Source organism: Conger conger, chromosome 19 (genome assembly GCF_963514075.1).
Source record: "Conger conger chromosome 19, fConCon1.1, whole genome shotgun sequence".
NCBI classification, from domain to species: Eukaryota; Metazoa; Chordata; class Actinopteri; order Anguilliformes; family Congridae; genus Conger; species Conger conger.
This window is the reverse complement of record NC_083778.1, coordinates 1,704,610-1,729,645: the sequence shown is the minus strand read 5'-3', so window position 1 is coordinate 1,729,645 and position 25,036 is coordinate 1,704,610. Positions and strand designations below refer to the sequence as shown.

At 43.1% G+C, this 25,036-nt stretch overlaps 1 pseudogene; it reads right to left on the bottom strand.

Annotated features, from left to right (window-relative positions):
• The window catches only part of LOC133118958 (NACHT, LRR and PYD domains-containing protein 3-like), a 734,314-nt pseudogene that overhangs the window by 51,228 nt on the left and 658,050 nt on the right, over positions 1 to 25,036 (bottom strand).

Sequence of the window (25,036 nt, the reverse complement as noted above, 5' to 3'; positions counted from 1 at the left end):
GAGGCTCAGTTCACTAACCCCCACTAACACCATCCAGCCCTGAGGCTCAGTCACTAACCCCCACTAACACCATCCAGCCCTGGGGCTCAGTCACTAACCCCCACTAACACCATCCAGCCCTGAGGCTCAGTCACTAACCCCCACTAACACCATCCAGCCCTGAGGCTCAGTCACTAACCCCCACTAACACCATCCAGCCCTGAGACTCAGTCACTAACCCCCACTAACACCATCCAGCCCTGAGGCTCAGTCCACTAACCCCCACTAACACCATCCAGCCCTGAGGATCAGTCACTAACCCCCACTAACACCATCCACCCCTGAGGATCAGTCACTAACCCCCACTAACACCATCCAGCCCTGAGGCTCAGTTCACTAACCCCCACTAACACCATCCAGCCCTGAGGCTCAGTCACTAACCCCCACTAACACCATCCAGCCCTGAGGCTCAGTCACTAACCCCCACTAACACCATCCAGCCCTGAGGCTCAGTCACTAACCCCCACTAACACCATCCAGCCCTGAGGCTCAGTCACTAACCCCCACTAACACCATCCAGCCCTGAGGCTCAGTCACTAACCCCCACTAACACCATCCAGCCCTGAGGCTCAGTTCACTAACCCCCACTAACACCATCCAGCCCTGAGGCTCAGTTCACTAACCCCCACTAACACCATCCAGCCCTGAGGCTCAGTCACTAACCCCCACTAACACCATCCAGCCCTGAGGCTCAGTCACTAACCCCCACTAACACCATCCAGCCCTGAGGCTCAGTCACTAACCCCCACTAACACCATCCAGCCCTGGGGCTCAGTCACTAACCCCCACTAACACCATCCAGCCCTGAGGCTCAGTCACTAACCCCCACTAACACCATCCAGCCCTGAGGCTCAGTCACTAACCCCCACTAACACCATCCAGCCCTGAGACTCAGTCACTAACCCCCACTAACACCATCCAGCCCTGAGGCTCAGTCCACTAACCCCCACTAACACCATCCAGCCCTGAGGATCAGTCACTAACCCCCACTAACACCATCCACCCCTGAGGATCAGTCACTAACCCCCACTAACACCATCCAGCCCTGAGGCTCAGTTCACTAACCCCCACTAACACCATCCAGCCCTGAGGCTCAGTCACTAACCCCCACTAACACCATCCAGCCCTGAGGCTCAGTCACTAACCCCCACTAACACCATCCAGCCCTGAGGCTCAGTCACTAACCCCCACTAACACCATCCAGCCCTGAGGCTCAGTCACTAACCCCCACTAACACCATCCAGCCCTGAGGCTCAGTCACTAACCCCCACTAACACCATCCAGCCCTGAGGCTCAGTTCACTAACCCCCACTAACACCATCCAGCCCTGAGGCTCAGTTCACTAACCCCCACTAACACCATCCAGCCCTGAGGCTCAGTCACTAACCCCCACTAACACCATCCAGCCCTGAGGCTCAGTCACTAACCCCCACTAACACCATCCAGCCCTGAGGCTCAGTCACTAACCCCCACTAACACCATCCAGCCCTGAGGCTCAGTCACTAACCCCCACTAACACCATCCAGCCCTGAGGCTCAGTTCACTAACCCCCACTAACACCATCCAGCCCTGAGGCTCAGTCACTAACCCCACTAACACCATCCAGCCTCAGGACAGCTCCATACCAAACCAACCAATTAGAATCAACCAAATTATAAAGCAACAAAAACAAAATTACATTACTGACTGGAATATTCAAACACAAAAACAAAACAAATTAGAATGCTATCTGGCCCTAGAAAGACAATACACTGGCAGATTATCTGACCACAGTGAAGAATTATAAACTCAGGAAAACCCTGACAAAGTACAGACTCAGCGAGCACAGAGAAGAGAGGCTGTGCTCCCACTGTGACAAACAGGACATGGAGACACACACACACACCCCCCATACACACACACACACACACACACACACCCCATACACACACACACACACACACACACACAGACCTGGCTGCCCAGAGAAGAGAGGCTGTGCTCCCACTGCGACATGACAAACAGGACATGGAAACACACACACACACACACACACACACACACACCCACACACACCCCACATATACACAAACACACACACACACACACACACACACACACACACACACACACACACACACACACACACACCTTCTCTTTCCCAAATTTAAAAATATATACCCAAACTTCCCAGCCATACCAGAGACACAATTATTACAAATCCTCCTTGGAGAGGAAAGGAGCTGTGCACATTTGGCAGCACAGTATGTAGCTACCTGCCACAGCCGAGGGACAGCAGTGACCCCTAACCCCCACCAGTTTTAACGATATAATAATAGAATATGATATCATAATGTGTATATATATGGATCTCTTAGAGCAGCACTGCCAGACCTGGGCCCTGACAGTGAACATGCATAAGACCAGAGTCATGATATTCCAAAAGAAAGCTAGATCTCAGGTCAGTAAATTCCACTTTACTTTAGGCAGCATAAAAGCACCATTAAACATGCCACTAATTACACCTACCTGGGTCTGAATATCAGTGCGTCAGACCTGGCACTAAATACATTGAAGGAGGAGGCACGCAAGGCTTTTTTTTTTTTAAAGAGGAGCCTACACCATTTAAAATTTGTATTTAAATATTTGAACGTGTAATTCAACCAATCGCTTTATGGTTGTGAAGTATGGGGTCCCATTACCAACCAAGATTACACCAAATGGGGAAAACACCCTTCATAATCCCTGCATGTAGAACTCTGCAAAAACATTTGCACATACAAATACATACAAGGGCCGAATTAGGCTTTTATCCATTATTATAAATATACAAAAACAAGCATTAAAATTGTGGGCCCAAGTTTAGGTAGTAAATAGCCGTGTTGTATCCTTCTAACATAATTTACATAGCAACTGAACTCTCGGATCACACGAACTCACCGATAACGGGCAAGAGAAATTATCAACGATTCAGAAAATGTCTAACTTTTAAAGATTTAAATCGATCCTATGGTGGGACTTTTGCCATTTATGGACGGTGCAACAGAAATTGTCGGTGCCGTTAACCGTAATCGAATGCTTTCATTTACAGTATATCGTTCGAATGACCAAGTTCCGTTAAAAAGCACATTGTATGGGTTTGTGCTATTTGCTTATGCTAGCGACATCTTACGAACCTCATACGGACACCACTAAAGGCTTAGTACACACTAGCACTTAGTTCTTGGAAGTTTGATCACCACGACTGTGAAGTAAAAAAGTGGACAAATGGCGGTTCTGTGAGAAATGTATTGGCGAGCTCACATGCACACACAGCTCTGCATTCTAAAGCTCCACTTTGCCCTCCACAATATGAACGAGCTAGCTGCGTATTATGGCGATGATGTCTGTGCGTCAGACGTGCATGACGAATACTGTTCTTTTCGGGACATATACGATACAATTTATTTGAGAAAATAATGAGTTGGTGACTGGTCAGGTTTTAGCCTTCCTTGTTGCTAATGACATGAATAGAGCATTCCCAAACCTTGCAGCATTGTATCGCATTTATCTCACAATTCCTGTGAGCAGTGCGCAAGCAGAGCGCTCTTTCAGCAGGCTAAAGCTATTGACAACATACCTTCGCTCGACAATGACCGAGGAGCGTCTTTCACAGCTTGCACTTGTCTTTATCGGGAGAAGTGACAAAGAATATTGAATATCTGTAGGCATGATGCATGTATGGCAGGCTGTGGTGGATGTAAAATTAAACTAGAGATGTACATTTTCTTGAGGAAGAAAGGGAGACTGAGATAAAACAGTGCAGACAGACACAGGACAGGAAAATGTATACACAGTATACTGCTAATACTACGGTGTTTAAATATTTCCATTTACAAGCTGGTGTACCTAATAAAGTGTGTATGAGAGCTGTGCTAGAGGGCAGAGGCTATTGTGACATCACAGGCCATTGTGACATCACAGGTTATTGTGACATCAAATCGGTGGACTATTGGCACTATTAAATATTTGCATTTACGGGCTTAGCAGAGCATTGGTGTGTCTTCACACGGACTGGGAAGAGTCAGTCTGACATGGATGACTGAATATATAAACCTAATAGTTTACTTTGTATACAGTCATATTAGAGTTATTGTTCAATATCATTAAAGTGAAACATGTATCTTATGCAACGCTTTGTAAAATACTTTGTTTATCCAAGTAAAGAGTTATCATTACCATATTTTCTTCTTTCTGTCTGAACAAATGGTTAATGGCACTACAAGATTAAATTGTATGTTATGTCCGCATGTTTTAACATAAACAAAATGCTTAAGAATAAAGGCATGTATTAGGGATTAATTTAACATTTTAAAATGCACCAGAAGCCTCCAAATTGCATCAGAAGAAAGAGGCCAGCGGACATCATCTGAACCCCCCTGGCCGGCTACTCTTTCTCTTTGGCCGACTACTTACATTTTTGGGGAACACTCTGCATTGTTCAACATGCGGTCCCTTTCTGGAGCTACACTCCACCACTCCTGCTTCAGCACGGCAACGACTGCAGTAACTGTCACCTGCCGTCCTCAGTGAAAGCTACGAGCCGTTGGGCATGTGCTCCTCACAATGTGAAATCCTCTGGCCTTTGAAATCATTTCCATTAAAAATCAATGAGCTGCTGTATAGAAGCATGGCTGCTTCTGTTTTCACTGGCAGGCTTCCAGAACAGAGACATACCAGCAAACAAAACTGTATTTCTTCTAAGATTGTTCATCAAGATCCTAACTGTGACAACAGTGTTCCCACCATTTTAAATGTGAAAGTACCTATATGGACCATGGCACTGAAGTGTCCATCTATCCTCAGAAACAATTAATAAATTAGTCGGAAACTGGTGGGAAATCGTGAAAGGAGAACTAGCAGAGTCAAATGCTGGCAGGGAGTCAGACTTGCCCTCGACTATGTTTGTTTCCAGCTGTGTCGTTTCTGCATTTTCATTTTATTACTTTGTGAAAAAAGTGATACATTTTCAGGAAAAATAAAGAAATATTGTAAATCAATTTCTAAAGTACTGATTGATGGTTATGAAATATTACATGTCCGGTCAGCCAAATTTCTTGGGATCTTAATTGATAAAACGTTAAACTGGAATGATCACATACACTTAGTCTGTAGAAGTAACAAAATCACCCATCATCTGTAAAATCCATCCTTGGGTTCACCAGTCCTGTCTGAACTCTGAACTACAGCCTCATTTCCCCTTATCTTCTACACTGTAATATTGCATGGGCCGCCACATACCCCACCTCTCTTCACAGAATCTCCATTTTGCTGAAATAAATTATAAGACTAATTACTCTAATCGTGATGAGCCATCATCCCCACTTTTTGCTAAACTGAATTTACTGTCCATTTGTGATATGAACATTCAAATAACATGCTCTTTCAGCTACAAATATTTGCATCACCAAGAATCCCTGACAAAACCTTTCCAATATCTATTCTGCCTTAATTTGCAAGTTCACACACATAGCACTAGATATCCCAACAATATTCATCTCCCTCTCTTTCACTCCTCTCCACTACTCGTCCTTATTCGAATCATCAGCACCTATGTGTGGGAGATGGTGGGTTACCGTGCACTGAACATTACTGCTGCCCTAGAGGTTTGGAGAATAGTTTTTAAAAAACACTGAAACTAAATAAAAACTTGCTGAGATTACAGGATGAACCTGGAATCCCCACTTTCTCCCCCCTAAAACCTTTCATTTTCAACAAATTCATCATTTATTTGACAGTTGATCTTTGGAAATAATAATCGTAAATTAAATTAAACAAAATATATAAGTGAGGAGTTTTTGCATTTGACGCTGCTTATGTTCTGGGTTCAGAACATTAAATGAGGGCACATTGGAAATTATAATCAAATTTTCAGCTGCCTGACAATTTTATTGCACTTTATTCTGACTAGAATGATAAAGTATGAAAATATGCTGTCAATCATCAACATGAATAATGACATAATACTCACATGGCCTTCCTGCAGTTCCTGACTACTGGTACCAGTCTGTGACGACCTGCTTCTGATGTGTTGTAGGTCTTCAAGTCAAACTCATCCAGGATCTCCTCTGACATCAGTAACACAAAGGCCAGAGCTGAACATTGGTGGGGTTCCAGCTTTTTATCAGAAAGTTTTCCTGATCTCAGGGAATTCTGGATTTCCTCCACTGCAGAGTTGTCATTCAGTTCATTCATACAGTGGAACAGATTGATGGTCCTCTCTGCTGAAGATTCGTCTTCGATCTTCTTCTTAATGTACTGGACTGTTTTCTTGATGCTCTCTGATCTGCTTCCTGTCTGTGTCTGTGGGTCTGGCACAGGGGATCTGCTTCCTGTCTGTGTCAGTAGTCCTCCTAAGAGGGGCTGAATGGAGTCCAGAGAGAGGCCGAGAAGGAATCGGAGGAAAAGGTCCAGGTGTCCGTTCTTACTCTGTAAGGCCTGATTCACTGCAGTCTCATGCAACTCAGACAGCTGCACTCTGCCACTGTGAGGTTTTGATTTTACTGGTCTGAGCACATTTCTGTTCTCATTTACACATGAATGAAACACAAACAAGGCGGCCAGATACTCCTGAATGCTCAGATGCACAAAGCAGTAGACCTTCTCCTGACCCAACCCACGCTCCTCTTTAAAGATCTCTGTACACACCCCAGAGTACACTGAAGCTTCACTGACATCAATGCCACTGTCTCTCAGGTCCTCTTCATAGAATATCAGATTGCCCTTTTCCAGCTGTACAAAAGCCAGATGCCCCAGTTTCAGGATGATTTCTGTGTCTGATGCTGACATCTTTGGGTTTGTTTCATCAGAGCCACGATACTTCAGATTCTTCACATTAGTCTGAATGAGCAGGAAATGTGTGTACATTTCAGTCAGAGTTTTTGGCAGATCTCCACTCTCTACTTTACCCAACATTGTCTCCAGAACAGTAGCAGAAATCCAGCAGAAGACTGGTATGTGACACATGATGTAGAGACTCCTGGATGACTGGATGTGTGAGATGATTCTGCTGGCCTGCTTCTGATCTCTGATTCTCTTTCTGAAGTACTCTTTCTTCTGTGGATCATTGAACCCTCGTACCTCTGTCACCTGGTGGATGCACTCAGGAGGGATCTGATTGGCTGCTGCAGGTCAGGAGGTGATCCAGAGGAGAGCAGAGGGAAGCAGATTCCCCTTAATGAGGTTGGTCAGCAGCACATCCACTGATGATGACTCTGTTATATCACAGCAGATCTTATTGCTTTGGAAATGTAGAGGAAGTCGACACTCATCCAGACCATCAAAGATAAACATAACTTTGACATCATCACCTTCAACACTTTTGATCTCTTTCAGTTGTGGAAAGTAGTGCTGCAGAAGTTGCATCAGACTGAATGCTCCTTTCTTCTTCAGATTCAGATCTCGGAAAGGAAGAGTGAAGATGAAATCAACGTCCTGATTGGCTTTTCCTTCTGCCCAGTCCAGAATGAACTTCTGCACAGAGACGGTTTTCCCAATGCCAGCGATGCCCTTTGTAAGCACAGTTCTGTTGCATTTCTCTTGTCCAGGTAAAGTCTTAAAGATGTCATTGCAGAGGATTGGAGTCTCCTGGGTGGTTTGTCTCTTGGATGCTGTCTCAATCTGTCTGACCTCGTGCTCATTATTGACCCCCCCACTTCCCCCCTCTGTGATGTAGAGCTCTGTATAGATCTCATTGAGGAGAGTTGTGTGGCCCTGCACTGCTAAACCTTCAAATATGTATTCAAACTTCTTCTTCAGATGAGTTTTCAGTTCCTGCTGGGCTCTTTTCATGGATTCATCTGAAGAGAGGAAATACGAGAAATAATTCTGTTTAAAATAAGATTAAAGTTTACAATTCAATAAAAGACTAAGAAGAAAAGCAGTTTCCACTGTATTTTACACACATCAGTGTAACAAACCTTTAGCTGTGTAACACACCTCTCTCACAGTGTTACAGTATTCATAATGATATGAATCACAAATAAAACAAATGAGCAAGAAATACATACTGCTGCATAGTGTTGTTTTTGGCGGCCTATTTTACTTTTAGTTTTAGTCTAGTCTTTGTGTCAAGCGGTCATTTTAGTTTTTATTAGTTTTAGTCATGTTCATACTCCTTTTAGTCTAGTCAAGTTTTAGTCGACGAAAAGTCTGAGCATTTTAGTCTAGTTTTAGTCAGAATTGTCCCTGACTATTTTAGTCTAGTTTTAGTCGACGAAAACTGATGACATTTTACTCATAGTTTTAGTCAATGAGCGCTTTAAGCGCTCATTTTACCAGCATTCCATCAATGTTAAATGCTGGACCCTGACGGCACAGAAAAACAGGCAGATTTCACTGCCATTCCATTCTTTACGTATATGGAGCTCGAAAATGGTGACACAACAATAGCTTTTGCTGGTTTACTTCACGCGCTCATACATGGCAGTTGGTGGCAGTTCGAACTGTCAAAAGTGTGACTGTAGCCAGGTCAATATTTTTGCTGGGTACTCGGTATGTCCAGCCTTATAAGTCCAAAGTCCCTGGTTACTTTTTCATAGTTTCAATGGATTTTGACAATAGACATGTCAAACTTCAATCATGTTAACGCTCTCGAGCGTGCGTCAAAGTTTAGGTAGCAAATAACAGTGCTGTATCCTTCTGACGTCATTTACATAGCTACAGAACTGTCCGATCACGCCGAATCACTGATAGAAAAAAGATGAATTAATGACGATTCAGAAAATGTATAACTTTTAAAGATTTAAATAAATCCTATGGTGGGACTTTTGCCATTTATGGACGGTACGACAGAAAATTCCGGTGCCGTCGAACTTAATCGAATGCTTTTATTTATATCGTTCGAATGACCAAGTGCCGTTAAAAAGCAAATTGTATGGCTTTGTGCTATTCGCGTATGCTAGCCAGATCATGCTAACATCGTACAGGGACCAGTAAAGGCTTAGAACACACTAGCACTTAGTTATTGTAAGTTTGATCACCTCTACTGTAAAGTAAAAAAGTGGACAAATTACGTTTTCTGTGAGAAATCTATTGGCGAGCTCACGTGCACACACAGCGGTCTACATTCTAAAGCTCCACTTTGCCCTCCCTACCATTGGTCCCTTTCTCTGTGTCACCTTTATTTATTAAGCTGTGCTTATCAAGTGATAACCCACCGCAGCTGCATCTTCTGAAATGAAATAATACCACTCGTTGGGATCGAGGAAGTGACAATAATAATGATAATAAAAACTAAGAGACATTTTACCATAGTTTTTATTTTGTAAACCACATTTTCGTCTCGTTTTTATTCGTCATCTTCGTTGCGTCTCGTCTCGTTTTCGTCACGTGATAAAGGTTCGTTGACGAAGATATTTCATCATAATTTTCGTTGACGAAAGCAACACTACTGCTGCACTTGTAAAATAAGAATGAACACCTTCAAATACCGTCTTCAAAGGTGACATTTTAAAATCTATTCTGCCCTGAATATGAACTCAGGACAGTCTGTCTGATGGGACAGTGCCTTCGTTACTGCACAAACTCAGGACAGTCTGTCTGATGGGACAGTGCTTTAGTTACTGCACAAACTCAGGACAGTCTGTCTGATGGGACAGTGCTTTAGTTACTGCACAAACTCAGGACAGTCTGTCTGATGGGACAGTGCTTTAGTTACTGCACAAATTCAGGGCAGTCAGTCTGATGGGACAGTGCTTTAGTTACTGACTTTTGAGCACAAAGTCCCTGCATTGAATCCCCTTCAGAGACATTTAATCTTCTGTGCAATCACTACTTGAGGCTATAATTTCATTTAAATGCCATTGTGAACATGTTGTTCATAAGGTTTTCTATGTGTAAGATTATCAAGGTAAAGCATTATCATGAAAGTGTGAATTCTATAAATCAGAACACTGCACTGTGAGATCTGTTTGCTAAACTCATGTCAGTACTCTAATGGACACACAGTAGCAATGAGAGAGAACTTACTGTGCTGGTCATCTCTCTCCAGTGAGTCAACGAGATCCTTGAAATAAATGAAGAGGTATCAGTGTGTGAAATAAACACATGAAGCAGTGTGCTGTATCAGTGTGAAATACACTCAATGCACTACAAACATTGCCTTGTGTCACATGGCCAGAAAAGGGACAGATAATTTGTGATACCAAACGCACAGCAGTGCCAAATGCTCATATCTGATGTGCAGCCGTTTGAAGGCTTTGTAGACATATAAAGTGTGATAAATAATACATTTGCTCAGAATTGAGTTGCTCTGTGCATTCAGTAAATGCTCACGGTGAGCTGAATGCTTCTGGTTTAAAAGGCTCTGTTTGGAGGCTTACTCTGCTGCCGTGTTTGAGACCAGCAAAAGGAGTCTGGACTTTCTGTGAGCCACGCAGGGCCAGGACCACTGCAGAGCTGGATTAGAGATTAAGGTGTGTTGTGTTGCTGTTGACTTTTGAGGGATTAAAAAGTAGCACATTAGCACTAGGACTAGCGCTTCATGTGCACAGCCGAAAGCTTCACCTGCTGTTTCCACTCAGGATTCTCTTCCCAAACATTTATGATTTTAAATTTTAGGTCATTTTTTACCTCCTTGTGCCAACGAAGCCAGAAATGTTTAAATGTTCACATTAAATGTTTAAATGAAAAGCGGGTTGATTGCATGTATGCGTGAGATGTGGATGGTCAAGAGTAATATTTGGCAAAGGTGGAGCACAAAAGCACAAAAAATATTAATGATATCCAGTGGGGTCCAAAAGTCTGAGACCACGGTTTTATCTTATCGTGGAAATAAAAAGAAGGCTTTAGGATTTTGAACATTTTAAAACAAAATAAAGTTCATTCAAAGCTATTCAAGAACCACTTGAAAACCAAAGAAGAGCAAGGATTGCTGCATAATCCACAATCACCTGACCTCAACCTCAATTTATGGGGACACTTGAAGACTGACAGAAACCAAGCATCCAGTAACATCACAAGATGCTCTTTGAAACATTGTCAAATACTGCTGGAATAACATGGATCATCAGGTTTTGCACAAATATGTGGAGTCCAAGACAGCTCATGTGCATGTTGCCATTAAAGCTGGGGGACAAACCAAATACCAAGAAATTATGAAATTTGTGTAAATTTCACAGATTCAACTTTTCACTCAAATTGTTATGCTGATAAAATCATTTGTAATAAAAATATTTGTATTGAAAATACCACTATATGTTTGAATTAAATTCACAGTACACAGAAAATAACTGATTAATAAATAATGAGGAAGAAGATCTCACACCTGTTTTGGGGAAGATAATTTCTCTGAACTCATCTCTTCTAAAGAGCTGGACTCCAGTGACTGCAGGACCCTGTGAACAAAACATGGAGACAGAGCTTCCAGTTAAACTCACCCACTGACTGCAGCTCTAACTCACAGCACATCTGAATATGACATAACACACCTCACATACACCTGAAGGGTGCCATTGTCATTTAAATAGAATTTAAAGGAAAAAAACAATATTTTGGGAAATTCACATTTTTTTAAACTTACCCAGCAGACAAGATGTTCGATTTCATTTTCATTTTTTTTCCATTCACTGGCTCTGTTTCCATGTGAGCAAAATGTGTTAGCTTAGCATAAAGACTTGAAGCCTATTGGTGTCAGTAGCCTACCTCCTTCAAAGTAAAGAAATAGACCTTCCAGTAACTCTGAAGCTGTCTTATTTACACACGTTATCATGTGTGTTTGAAATACACGTGCAGGAAACATTTTCTTAAATGAGAAACGTTGTTTTCTGAGAAGTTCTACCTTTTAAAACTTCCTTCAGAATGAGCACAGATCACTGTGTTCAACCAGTAGAAAATGGAAGAGGATACACGTGTGTTCAGCGGTTATAGTTCCAACCGTCTAACTTCTCCAAAAAAAACGTCTCGTTTTAACTTTTAACCCGCACGTGTATTTCAAATACACAAGATACCTCATGTAAATAAGAAAGCTTCAGAGTTGCTGTAAGGTGTATTTCTTCACATTGTAGGAGGTAGGCTACTGACATCTTTAGGCTTCAAGTCTTTATGCTAAGCTAACAGGATAAGCTAACATGGAAACCGAGCCAGTGAATGCACAAAAATTAAAATGCTATCAAACACCTCGTCTAAGTAAGTCGGGAAAAAGGAATATTTCGCAAAATGTTGGTGTTTTCCTTTAACAACTGTGTCGATTTGAACTGGTTTAATTACCTTTGATCACCTGTGAACTCTCCTCTGAAATTGGGTGGTTCAGGTATTGAATGATCACTCTTCATAGACAGACAGCTGGGTACAGGTGACCCTGCTCTTTCTACCTGGACCCTGTGAACAAAACATGGAGACAGAGCTTCCAGTTAAACTCACCCTCTGACTGCAGCTATAACTCACAGCACATCTGAATATGACATAACACACCTCACATACACCTGAAGGGTGCTATTGTCATTAAAATAGAATTTAAAGGAAAACACCAATATTTTGGGAAATACATATTTTTTACAACTTACTCAGCAGACAAGGTGTACGATTTCATTTTCTTTTTCTTTTGTGCATTCACCGGCTCTGTATCCATGTTAGCTTATCCTGTTAGCTTAGCATAAAGACTTGAAGCCTTTAGGTGTCAGTAGCCTACCTCCTTCAAAGTGAAGAAATACACCTTCCAGCAACTCTGAAGCTGTCTTATTTACACAAGTTATCATGTGTATTTGAAATACACGTGCAGGAAACATTTTTTTAAATGAGAAACGTTGTTTTCGGACAAGTTCTACCTTTTAAAACTACCTTCAGAAGGTGCACAGATCATTGTGTTCAACCAGTGGAAGGCGGAAGAGGATACATGTGTGTTCAGTGGTTGTAGTTCCAACCGTCTAACTTCTCCAAAAACAACGTCTCTCGTTTTAATTTTTAACCCGCACGTGTATTTCAAATACACAAGATACCTCATGTAAATAAGACAGCTTCAGAGCTGGAAGGTGTATTTCTTCACTTTGAAGACTGTAGGCTACTGACATCTTTCGGCTTCATGCTAAGCTAACAGGATATGCTAACATGGAAACAGAGCCAGTGAATGCACAAAAATGAAAATGCTATCAAATACCTCGTCTAAGTGTGGGTAAGTCGGGAAAAAGGAATATTTCGCAAAATGTTGGTGTTTTCCTTTAACAACTGTGTCGATTTGAACTGGTTTAATTACCTTTGATCACCTGTGAACTCTCCTCTGAAATTGGGTGGTTCAGGTATTGAATGATCACTCTTCATAGACAGACAGCTGGGTACAGGTGACCCTGCTCTTTCTACCTGGACCCTGTGAACAAAACATGGAGACAGAGCTTCCAGTTAAACTCACCCTCTGAGTGCAGCTCTAACTCATATCACATTAAATATCTGAGTCGTGCATTTATACCTCTTTCTGTCAGTGCTGAGGGTTCCACCTTTGCTCTCTGGCTCCTCTGAGAGACTCATTTCAGAAACAGCGCCCCCTATCTCAGGAGACTGGAACACGTCAGACCAGACTAGACCACATGTGGGTTCTGACCCAAATCAGCCAACCTGTAAACACATAAAATGAGAACACACTGAACACACATATAGACACACCAATACAAACAGACAAGCACATACACAATATAGCACAGTGTTGACAGGAAGCAGTCTGGAATTTAAATGGTCCATAAAACTATACTCCACATCCCCCATCCATGATCTAATACACTCACTTCTGGTCAGGGTCATGGGGGGGCTGGAGCCTATCCCAGCATGCACTGGGTGAGAGGCAGGAAAACACCCTGGACAGGTTGCAAATCCATCACAGAGCAACATACTACACAGTCACCTCGGAGTCGGAGCTGTCCGTCATATAGCTCAGGCAAGCTCACAAAGTAAATGCATAGACTATGCAAATAAACTCAAGAAAACTCAAGCAATATCCAAAAAGTAAAAACATGGGCTGGCTAAAAACATAGAAAACGTATTGTGAAAAGATTGTTTATTAAATCCCTGGATTCAATAGTCATTAAGACCATATAAAATATAATTTCAGGTACTTTTATAATATATTTACATGCTCCTCCTCTTTCTCACTCATCTCCTTTCTTGATTTTCTCCTCCTCGTCGTCATTTTCCCTCACAAACGAAGCAACCGTTTAGAGAACATCTGAACTGAACTGCACTTTGGCACATTATGCAAGCGATAATACCCTATGAACGAGTCAGTTATGGGGAAATAATTACCCGACAGAGTGGTGCTACGTTGACCACCCTGAAGGGCAATTCTTTCCCCATAACTGACTCGTTCATAGGGTATTATCCCGTTTATACTATGGATCACCAAAGTAATGTAGTTATGGACAATTTATTTTTAGTTTAGGAACAAATGTATTCATTGAAATGCAATGAGAACGGCATAAAAAATAGTAGTTGTTGCTAAGGCGGCCTAAAATCGCCGAAGAAAAGTTAACTCGGTCACCATCGCCGAAAATAAATAAAAGGTTAGGCTATTAACCAATGTTAGCTCGCAAAATAATAGTAAGCAATTTATCGAAATTTGACGCTTTATTCCAGACTTGCCGTAAACAGAGTTGCCATGCAACTGAATGGAGCCCTTCCCATTTTGAACAGAAGCATAGAAAGACCTCAATATTTTGGCTGAGTTGTAAACCAAAAAAGTGAAAAAGTGCCATTTTTTTTGACTGGTGTTAATTGTATATAACTTTTTATTGATTTGTTATTCATTTAAATTCTATTAAATATAAAGATGGAAATGTATAGTAGTATCCACAAAAAAAGACACCTCATCAGTTTAAAAAGTACTCTACTCTGAGCCCCTGCCCCCAAAACGTCTGCACAGCCCTGCAGCACAGCTGTCAATCAGCTGCCATGTCTCGCTCTGGCAGCCAGTCTCCATATACTCAATTATTTCACGCTATATGTAGTTTACGGAGAATATCAGTGCACTGAATATATTTTAGCTTCCCTACATCCCTGCTAAGTCCTCTCCCACAATCGGCCTGTAGGTGGATTAAGTATCTCAGAAACCGCTGGTCTCAGGAGATTTTTCGCAGAGAATAGTGCGAAAACTCATTATAAAATCATCCTTTATAATGGCACAGCCTGCCAAGAACAGGACATTTTCCCCAGAGTTGTTCACAAAGTCATAAAACAGGGGAGATGTGTCATCATCTTCACAGATCATTCATACCAAATGTGTCATGCATTCAGATAATCTCACATTAACTAATTAGAATAGATCACCTGTTAAAATCTAATTAGCTAAGGTTGCCAAGCCAGCTAAAGCCAGCCAGGCTGACTGCATTTGGTCAAGACGGAAACTAGCTAGCTAGCATTAAGACAATAGCAGCTGACTTGACTAGTCCGTTAGTTTTCCTTTTGCATCCATGCATAATGTATCCCCGAACATAACCACGTTTGTATAAAACGTGCCTTGCAGCGATTATTTTGCTAACCGTATTGAAGCAGGGTTCAGTGCGATGTGTATGCAATGACAATCTGGCAAAGCAGGGATTGACAAGTTCTTCCACTACCACCACCAATGCTTGTTGATTGACATGTTTGGATCGACAATGGCCTCATAACATCAACATGTCACATTATTGTGTTTAAAGCAACGCTAACTTACATTCTATTGGGAAATTGCACATGTTTATGATAGTAAAGTAAATCTTGGCCTGAACGTCATTGGAAAACACATTTTGTAACCTGCCGTCAACAACATCCTGACATTGTAAAAATGCTGCAGTCAAAGTGTTCCATCTTTGCTAACATGTGACATTACAGGGGCATTCTGGAGAAAACCAGAGGCAGGCGTACAGAAATATAAATGACTATTTTGTAGTAGAAAGCAATAGTATGTAACCAGGGGGAATAGTACACACTTAGCAAATGGCAAATAGCCATGCACAGAGCACACACAATGTGAGGTGGAATTACCACTCCACAATAAGGGACAATTTAGTGACCCACAATTGGAGCAATTCCTAAAAGAGGGAACAAAAGTAGGCATCACTGCAACTCAGCAAAGGGGCAACACAACAGCAGAAATGACAAGGGGTATAACCAGGTTAATACCACTACAGTCCCTGCAGCCCACCCTAGTCCCTCCAACAAGCCTCAGGCCTACAGCTCACCTACAGGGACAGACACAGCTGAGATAATACACTTCCCAATCCAACAGACACAAAAGAGGAAAAACACAAAACGTGCCACCCTTACAGCCACTGGAGGGCATGGCCACTCATCTGAATGAATATTAAGCCCAATAACTATGAGAACACGACTCACTCTAGTCCAGGGATAGCAACATCGAGCCATTTCGTGTTTGTCGTTTAAGGCGACAATATTGTGATGAATGGAGTTTATCTGCCACGCCCACGTAGTTTACCTGCTATGCCCACGTAGCCTAATTCAGCGCACCTGACTGGACTAATTGCCCTGTGTTTTGACCCAGGTTGGCGATCCGCTCTGGGTTTTTCTCTCTGCCCATGTTCTCTGATTGCAGGAACTGAAAGGTGGGCGGAGCTAAGGAGAACTGAGCCAGCGCTGATTGTTGGATTGGACGCACCTGGAAGCTGGGGGTTTAAAAGCACAGCTTCACCATTCTGGAGGGAGCTCACGTTAGCTCATGGCTGCACGGCGAATGCGCCTTCCTCACGCTGGCATTGTGTTTTTTATTTGGTTGTTGGCTTGGACACTTGTTAAAAAGGCCTGTATTTGGTTGTGGGTTTTGACACTTGTTTAAAAGGCTTGCATAAGTCTTCATAAAAGAAGGTAATTAATAAATATCTGTAAATTCCTTCACCTTGTTGTTGGTGTCCATTTGATGTTACGGCCAAATCGAGGTCATAACACCTGCAAGACAGCAGGACTGTTTTTAATAAAAGTGGGGCTCCTTTGTGCGGTGAGCGGTGTGTGAGCTGGGACTCCAGACGGCTAAGGGCTCTGCCGTTTCCGAAAAGTGGCTGCGAAGATTGAGGCGTGATAAGAGACTGAATTCTGCGGGGTGCCAGATAAGTGTTCCACGTTACCTGCTTTGAGCCACTCCGATTGCTCTCTCCTGTTCTAATTTGGTATTATAATGTTTTAGTTTGACGACTGCACTGATAAGACTCTTTATCTTATCATTTTATTAGTACAGCTTAGCCCTTTGGCCAGGGTTAACGGCCAGACCCACCCCTAGCTGTTCAACGAGGCCCATAGTTGAGGAAAAAGGACAGGAGTAATTTAATAAGCCGCCTTGGCCTGCGTATTGTGTATGTGTGAGTATCAAGTGGCATCTCTTATAATAAAGCTTTTTTGTATATTCACCTAACTGATTGCCTGGAGGGCGGCACGGATGGTGCAGTGGGTAGCACTGCCGCCTCACAGCAAGGAGGTCCTGGGTTCGAATCCCCGTCGGCTGGGGCCTCTCTGTGCGGAGTTTGCATGTTCTCCCCGTGTCTGCGTGGGTTTCCTCCGGGTACTCCGGTTTCCTCCCATAGTCCAAAGACATGCAGGTTAGGCTGATTGGAGAGTCTAAATTGCCCGTGTGTGTGAGTGTGTGAGTGAATGGTGTGTGTGCCCTGCAATGGACTGGCGACCTGTCCAGGGTGTATTCCTGCCTTTCGCCCAATGTATGCTGGGATAGGCTCCAGCCCCCCTGCGACCCTGTTCAGGATAAGCGGGTTCAGATAATGGATGGGTGGATGGATGGATGATTGCCTGGACCTTGTACTGTTTGCATCTCTCTATTGTTAAGAAACGGCGCGTTACAATATCAATCGGCATCATAATTAATACATTAATTCGGCACTATCTGCAATAACACATACCCAATGTGTGACAACCGCACGTTCAATCGCATAATTAATCATTTTTAATAATTACCAAAAAAAAAAAATTGTAGTGAAAGGTAATAAATGCATGTTGACGCTGAAAAGTAACTTAAACCAAACCAAAAAATATTAGATTGTTTGAAAACATGCCGTGTTTGACTGTATTTTAAATTATTTAGCATTCACTCAAAAATCTGATTTTCATTTTCGGTTTATGTTTTTTACCCTCAATCAAGTCTGTCCTAATTAAAATATCAAAATACTTTAATACAATAAATGGGACATTTAAAAATAGCATATTACACCCAAATACTTACTCCGTTCTTTTATTCAGTTTCATTCCTTCTTTAACTCCGTCTTCTTTCTCAAAATGGTGTTTGAAATACTTCACAATGACCGACAAAAGGAGTACAGTAAACGCAATCTGACAGTCTCCTGCTTTTTCTCTTACGACTTCCTCATATCATCCCGAAAGCAGACACACCTAACTGTATTCCTGCTCTGAACATGATCTGCACGTGAACAGGGATGGGCGGAGTTGTTGCGAGCATCTCATGTACTGTTAATAATTAACTCGACTTTTGTATATCAAACCATTTATGATTCCCATATGACTATTTTACGATACTCATAGTGCAACAGGATTACACAAAAGGCCAACCTTCATTCTGATGTCTGTGACCGTCAGACCTGAGAAAGCTGCTGTAAGCATGTATGACAAGCTATTAGAAGGCCAGCTCTCAGAAATGATTATGGTAAATGGTTGGCATTTATATAGCGCCTTCATCCAAAGCGCTGTACAATTGATGCTTCTCATTCACCCATTCAAACACGCACTCACACACCAACGGCAATTGGCTGTCATGCAAGGCACCGACCAGCTCGTCAGGAGAAAAAATAATAAAATAAATAATACTAATAATAATAATAATAATAATAATAATAATGACAATGAAGACAGAACAATAACAACCAGCAGACAATAATCAACAACGGTGCTGGTTATAGGAACAGACAAATATGAACACACATAGGGTGGAGATCCAGTAGATTTGGAACTACACACTGTCCCTCGCATCATGGCAGGCTTTGACAAACTGGGCCGCCAGAGGAGCTGTTTGCCCCTCTCCCAGTATTATAGTCAGTTTATCTGTGTTGCTTAATGAATCTAAATCAGGTATTATTTTTGAAAGTTTTTTGAAAAAGTGGGCTCTTTCTTTTGTGAATTTATCACAATGAAGGAGAAAGTGCATCTCTGTCTCAACCTCACCAGTCGTGCAGTGACCACAAATGTGTTGGTCTCTTGGCAGCCATGATGTTTTTGTATCTGCCTGTCTCAATTGCTAGGCTGTGGTCACTGAGCCTGTATTTGGTAAGGATTTGCCTCTGCTTTGTATCTTTGATGGTGTAAAGATATTCCGCTAATTCATAATCTCTCTTTAGGTTGAGGTAGCATTCTAATTTGGATTGTGATTTGGTTTGGTTACTCCAATGTTCCAGATATGTTTTCTTACTTTGTTTCATAATTTGGGTAATTTTGGTTTGATTTTGGAAAGCAGTGTTGGTCTGAGAATCAGGGGTTAGTGTGTTAGTTAACCTCAGAACCAACTGGCAAAGGGGACTGGTTTTAGGGCTGACCTCTTGGGTTTTGTATGCTTGAAACTTTATGGTGTTCTCAGCACTAGATTTTAGGTGGATCCAGAATTTTAAGGATCTTTTTTGTATGTTTAATGTCAATGGGAATCTGCCTAATTCTGCCCTGCATCCATTTGTGGGTGTTTTCCTTTGGATTCTGAGAATGTTTCTAATAAATTCTGCATGCAGGGATTCAGTGGGATGTTTATCCCATCTTGTGTAGTCTAGCTTACTGAGTGGACCCCATACCTCGCATCCATATAATGCAATTGGCATTATGACACTGTCGAATATTTTGCACCAGATTTGAATTGGGATTTGTATTTTATGGAAATTCCTTTTGATGGCATAGAGAGCTCTACAAGCTTTATCTTTTAGTGCATTTGCTGCAAGGTCAAAGCTTCCTGAGGCACTGAGTTTCAGGCCTAGATAATCATAACATAAAGAATGCTCTAGAGCAGTGTTTCCTAGAGTGAAAAGGTGTCTGCCTGCCTGTGATCTGGCTTTCTTTTGGAAGTTCACAATCTTTGTTTTGGCCAAATTAACTGTCAGGGCCCAGTTCTGACAGAATTGCTCCAGCAGATCTAGATGCTGCTGTAGCCCTTGTTCAGAGGGCGAGAGCAGCACCAGGTCATCCGCAAAGAGCAGAAATTTAACTTCCGTATTGTTTAGGGGGAGTCCAGGAGCTGTAGATTGTTCCAATACCACCGCGAACTCATTGATGTAGATATTGAACAGAGTTGGACTCAAGCTACAGCCCTGTCTCACCCAACGCTACATGAGTGAAGTATTCTGTTCTGCTGTTACCAATTTTTACAGCATTTTTGTTGTCCATATACATAGATTGGATTAAATCATAGAATTTACCCCCTACACCGCTTTGCAAAATTTTATAAAATAATCCATCGTGACACAGCCCAGGTGTGGGATCGAATCGGCAACCCTCCGACTGCCAGACGACTGCTCTTACTGCCTGCGCCATGTCGCCATGTCGCATATCTGCTGTTAGTGAAAATATTTACAGTTTCACCTTGGGACAAATAGCAGGAACTTGTAAGAGCAAAAAGTTCAGCAGCCTGAGCAGACAAATGACCCGGAAGTCGGGCTGATTCCAGTGTCTGGTGGTGTCACAACCGCATATCCAACCAACCCGTCACCTGTAAGGGGACAGCGACTGGCAGAACCGTCAACAAAAATCTCCAAGTCTGCATTGGGAAGGGGGGTGGAAGTGAGATCAGGACGGGGAGAGAGAACTTGATCGATAACGTGCACACAATTATGAGGCTCCCATCCTCAGGGGTGGGAAGCAGTGGAGCTGGATTCAGAACAGTACAACGTCTCACTGTAACACTCGGCAGGGAAAGAAGCACATGTTGGTAATGAAGTAAGCGGGCTGGTGAGAAATGAGCAGTTTTCTGCTTTAGCAGAATTTCAGCTACTGCATGAGGAACCAAAAATGGGCGATAAGCAACGATCGATGCAGAAGCTGAAACAGCAGAAGCAGCTGCTGAAACTGATCGCAGACACGGGGGGAGACCCCTAGCGACAGCATCAAGTCTCTGAGAATAATATGCAACAGGCCTGTTTCTACCACCATGTTTTTGCAGAAGAACGGCAGACATATAACCAGCCTTCTCATCTACAGTCAAAAGAAACGGTTTGTTCATGTCAGGAAGGCCCAAAGTCGGGGCTGATGCCAGCTGTTTTAATTTCTGAAAAGACAGGTTAGCAGTCTCTGTCCATGCAACCTTATCGTTAGCAGAGAGATTGAGGCCATGGGCAAAGTCCTGTAATGGTTGTGCAAGTTCTGCATAGTCAATGATCCACTGTCTGCAATAACCTGTCATACCGAGAAAAGACATTACCTCTTTTTTACTTTGGGGTCTAGGAAGGTTGAGAATCGCCTGGATTCTGTCAGCTCCTTAAGATTTGCCAGCTTCAGAAATTTTGTGGCCTATATATGTGACTTCAGTCAGGCAAAACTGGAGTTTTTCTTGTTTGGCCTTGTGGCCCTGTGCAGCTAAAATGTTAGCAGCTCCAGCGAATCTTGGATGCAATTGTCCTTATCCACTGAGCAGATAAGAATATCGTCAACATACTGAATTAGTGTACTTTGCCCCGAAGAGAACTGGAACTGTTCCAAATTCTCCTGTAGCGCAGCAGAAAATACAGCCGGAGACTCAGCATACCCTAGTGGTAGTCTAGACCAGGTGTATCAACCGGTATACTGAAAAAAGCATTAGCAAGATCGATCACAGTAAAATGTTTGGCATTGCCCGGGACTTGGGCTAAAATAGTGGTTGGATTTTGAACCACTGGAGCCCGGTGTTGAACAGTGCTGTTTATGGCTCGTAAATCTTGTACAAAATGCCAAGATCCGTCATGTTTTCTTACAGGCAGAATCGGAGCATTGCAAGGTGAGTTAGGACAGGGAAACACAACACCAGCTTTTAGCAACGCGTCAAAAACAGGGCCGATTCCCTCCTGGGCCTCTGGCCGGAGAGGATCTTGGCGTTTGCAGGGCCTGGACTCTGACTTTAGGGGTAACTTGAAGTGGAGCAGCCCCAGTCATGAGCCCCACATCGTATTTGGACGTGGCCCACAATTGAGAGGGAATTGCACTCAGTTTTGGGTCTGACACATGCAAATATGTGTGAGTGTCACAAGGCAATGCATGAATGCTGTCAGAGAATCTGGAAGCTGGTGTGCAGTAACACACAGAGAGGGAGAATATTTTGTTGTTAGTTCTCCTCTCTTCCCAGTCTGTAGTCCAAACATAATGTAACCCAGGGTCCTGTGTCCTCACATTTTTTTGTTTGAGGCTTTACGCAGAGACACATGGGGTGCGCTTCCCAAAATTGTACAAATTGATTGTTGTGCTGAGCTCAATTGTACAGACAATGCACAAAAATCTTGTCCTACCAAAAACAATGTAGTACAATTTAGTTTCACCATACCACTTCTCTTCAAATTCCCAATCTCTACCCCGACTGAGGGTAGACGTACATTTCAATGTTTTCTGCACTGTCGACTCTGTCAATTGTGAGACCGTCATTTGTACATTCTACAACCAATCCTAATTTGCACATTAAATCTCTACCAGGCAGGTTCACTGGACACACAGGAGAGAATAAGAAGGCATGTTGTAGAATGATATTAGAACCTGCATGGTTGTCCTGAACTAGTAAAGGGATTGTAAACTTTTCTGTCGTATTTCCTCCTCCATCTTGACTGACCATAGTTTTCCCACTGAAAGGTGGGAGTGTTGATCCCCACAATTTAGCTGTTATTACAGAATGACCAGCCCCTGTATCTACAATAAAGTCTAATACTCGCCCATTGACCTGTAACGACCAGATTGATAATGAATTTGTTGCAGTTTGATATAGAAAAACCGCGGTCTCACCGTCCCGTGAATGCGTCTCCTCCCCTCCTTCGTTGTCCTTGTTCCAGTTTGGCTGCCAGCGCCCTGTGGTGTATTCCAGCCAGGAGTGTCGGCCAACACAGGAAGACTTTGTAGCTGAAATGTTTCTCCGCCCACCTGAGTCGGATCTGGCAGGTCCTCACACGCCCTGCAACTCTGACCGCTTCCAGACTCTGGGTATAGCTGTGGAGCCCCTGCTGCAGCTTTTACCTTTGGAGGAAGCTGGCCGTACTGGGTGCCGCTCTTGGTGTGCGACGGGCTCGCAGTTCCTGTGGAATCTGGGCTTAGCGAAGCTGCTGCTTGACTCGGGCCAGCCGACATCCCACTGCTGGAATCTGCTTCTCCGCGGATGGGTGCAGGGGCCAAAGGAAGCTGCTGATGGTATTCTGAGACACGCAGGACAATCTAGATCCATGTCCATTTTGTGTATGCTGGCGAGCAGTGCTAAATCAGGATACAGGCTAGAGCAGTGCTAAATCAGGATACAGGCTAGAGCAGTGCTAAATCAGGATACAGGCTAGAGCAGTGCTAAATCAGGATACAGGCTGGAGCAGTTTTAAATCAGGATACAGGCTAGAGCCGTGCTAAATCAGGATACAGGCTAGAGCAGTGCTAAATCAGGATACAGGCTAGAGCAGTGCTAAATCAGGATACAGGCTAGAGCAGTGCTAAATCAGGATACAGACTAGAGCAGTGCTAAATCAGGATACAGACTAGAGCAGTGCTAAATCAGGATACAGGTTAGAGCAGTGCTAAATCAGGATACAGGCTAGAGCAGTGCTAAATCAGGATACAGGCTAGAGCAGTGCTAAATCAGGATACAGGCTAGAGCAGTGCTAAATCAGGATACAGGTTAGAGCAGTGCTAAATCAGGATACAGGCTAGATCAGTGCTAAATCAGGATACAGGCTAGAGCAGTGCTAAATCAGGATACAGGCTAGAGCAGTGCAAAATCAGGATACAGGCTAGAGCAGTGCTAAATCAGGATACAGGCTACAGCAGTGCTAAATCAGGATACAGGCTAGAGCAGTGCTAAATCAGGATACAGGCTAGAGCAGTGCTAAATCAGGATACAGGCTAGAGCAGTGCTAAATCAGGATACAGACTAGAGCAGTGCTAAATCAGGATACAGGCTAGAGCAGTGCTAAATCAGGATACAGGTTAGAGCAGTGCTAAATCAGGATACAGGCTAGATCAGTGCTAAATCAGGATACAGGCTAGAGCAGTGCTAAATCAGGATACAGGCTAGAGCAGTGCTAAATCAGGATACAGGCTAGAGCAGTGCTAAATCAGGATACAGGCTACAGCAGTGCTAAATCAGGATACAGGCTAGAGCAGTGCTAAATCAGGATACAGGCTAGAGCAGTGCTAAATCAGGATACAGGCTAGAGCAGTGCTAAATCAGGATACAGACTAGAGCAGTGCTAAATCAGGATACAGGCTAGAGCAGTGCTAAATCAGGATACAGGCTAGAGCAGTGCTAAATCAGGATACAGGCTAGAGCAGTGCTAAATCAGGATACAGGCTAGAGCACTGCTAAATCAGGATACAGGTTGGAGCAGTGCTAAATCAGGATACAGGCTAGAGCAGTGCTAAATCAGGATACAGGCTAGAGCAGTGCTAAATCAGGATACAGGCTAGAGCAGTGCTACATCAGGATACAGGCTAGAGCAGTGCTAAATCAGGATACAGGCTAGATCAGTGCTAAATCAGGATACAGGCTAGAGCAGTGCTAAATCAGGATACAGGCTAGAGCAGTGCTAAATCAGGATACAGGCTAGAGCAGTGCTAAATCAGGATACAGGCTAGAGCAGTGCTAAATCAGGATACAGGCTAGAGCAGTGCTAAATCAGGATACAGGCTAGAGCAGTGCTAAATCAGGATACAGGCTAGAGCAGTGCTGAATCAGGATACAGGCTAGAGCAGTGCTACATCAGGATACAGGCTAGAGCAGTGCTAAATCAGGATACAGGCTAGAGCAGTGCTAAATCAGGATACAGGTTAGAGCAGTGCTAAATCAGGATACAGGCTAGAGCAGTGCTAAATCAGGATACAGGCTAGAGCAGTGCTAAATCAGGATACAGGCTAGAGCAGTGCT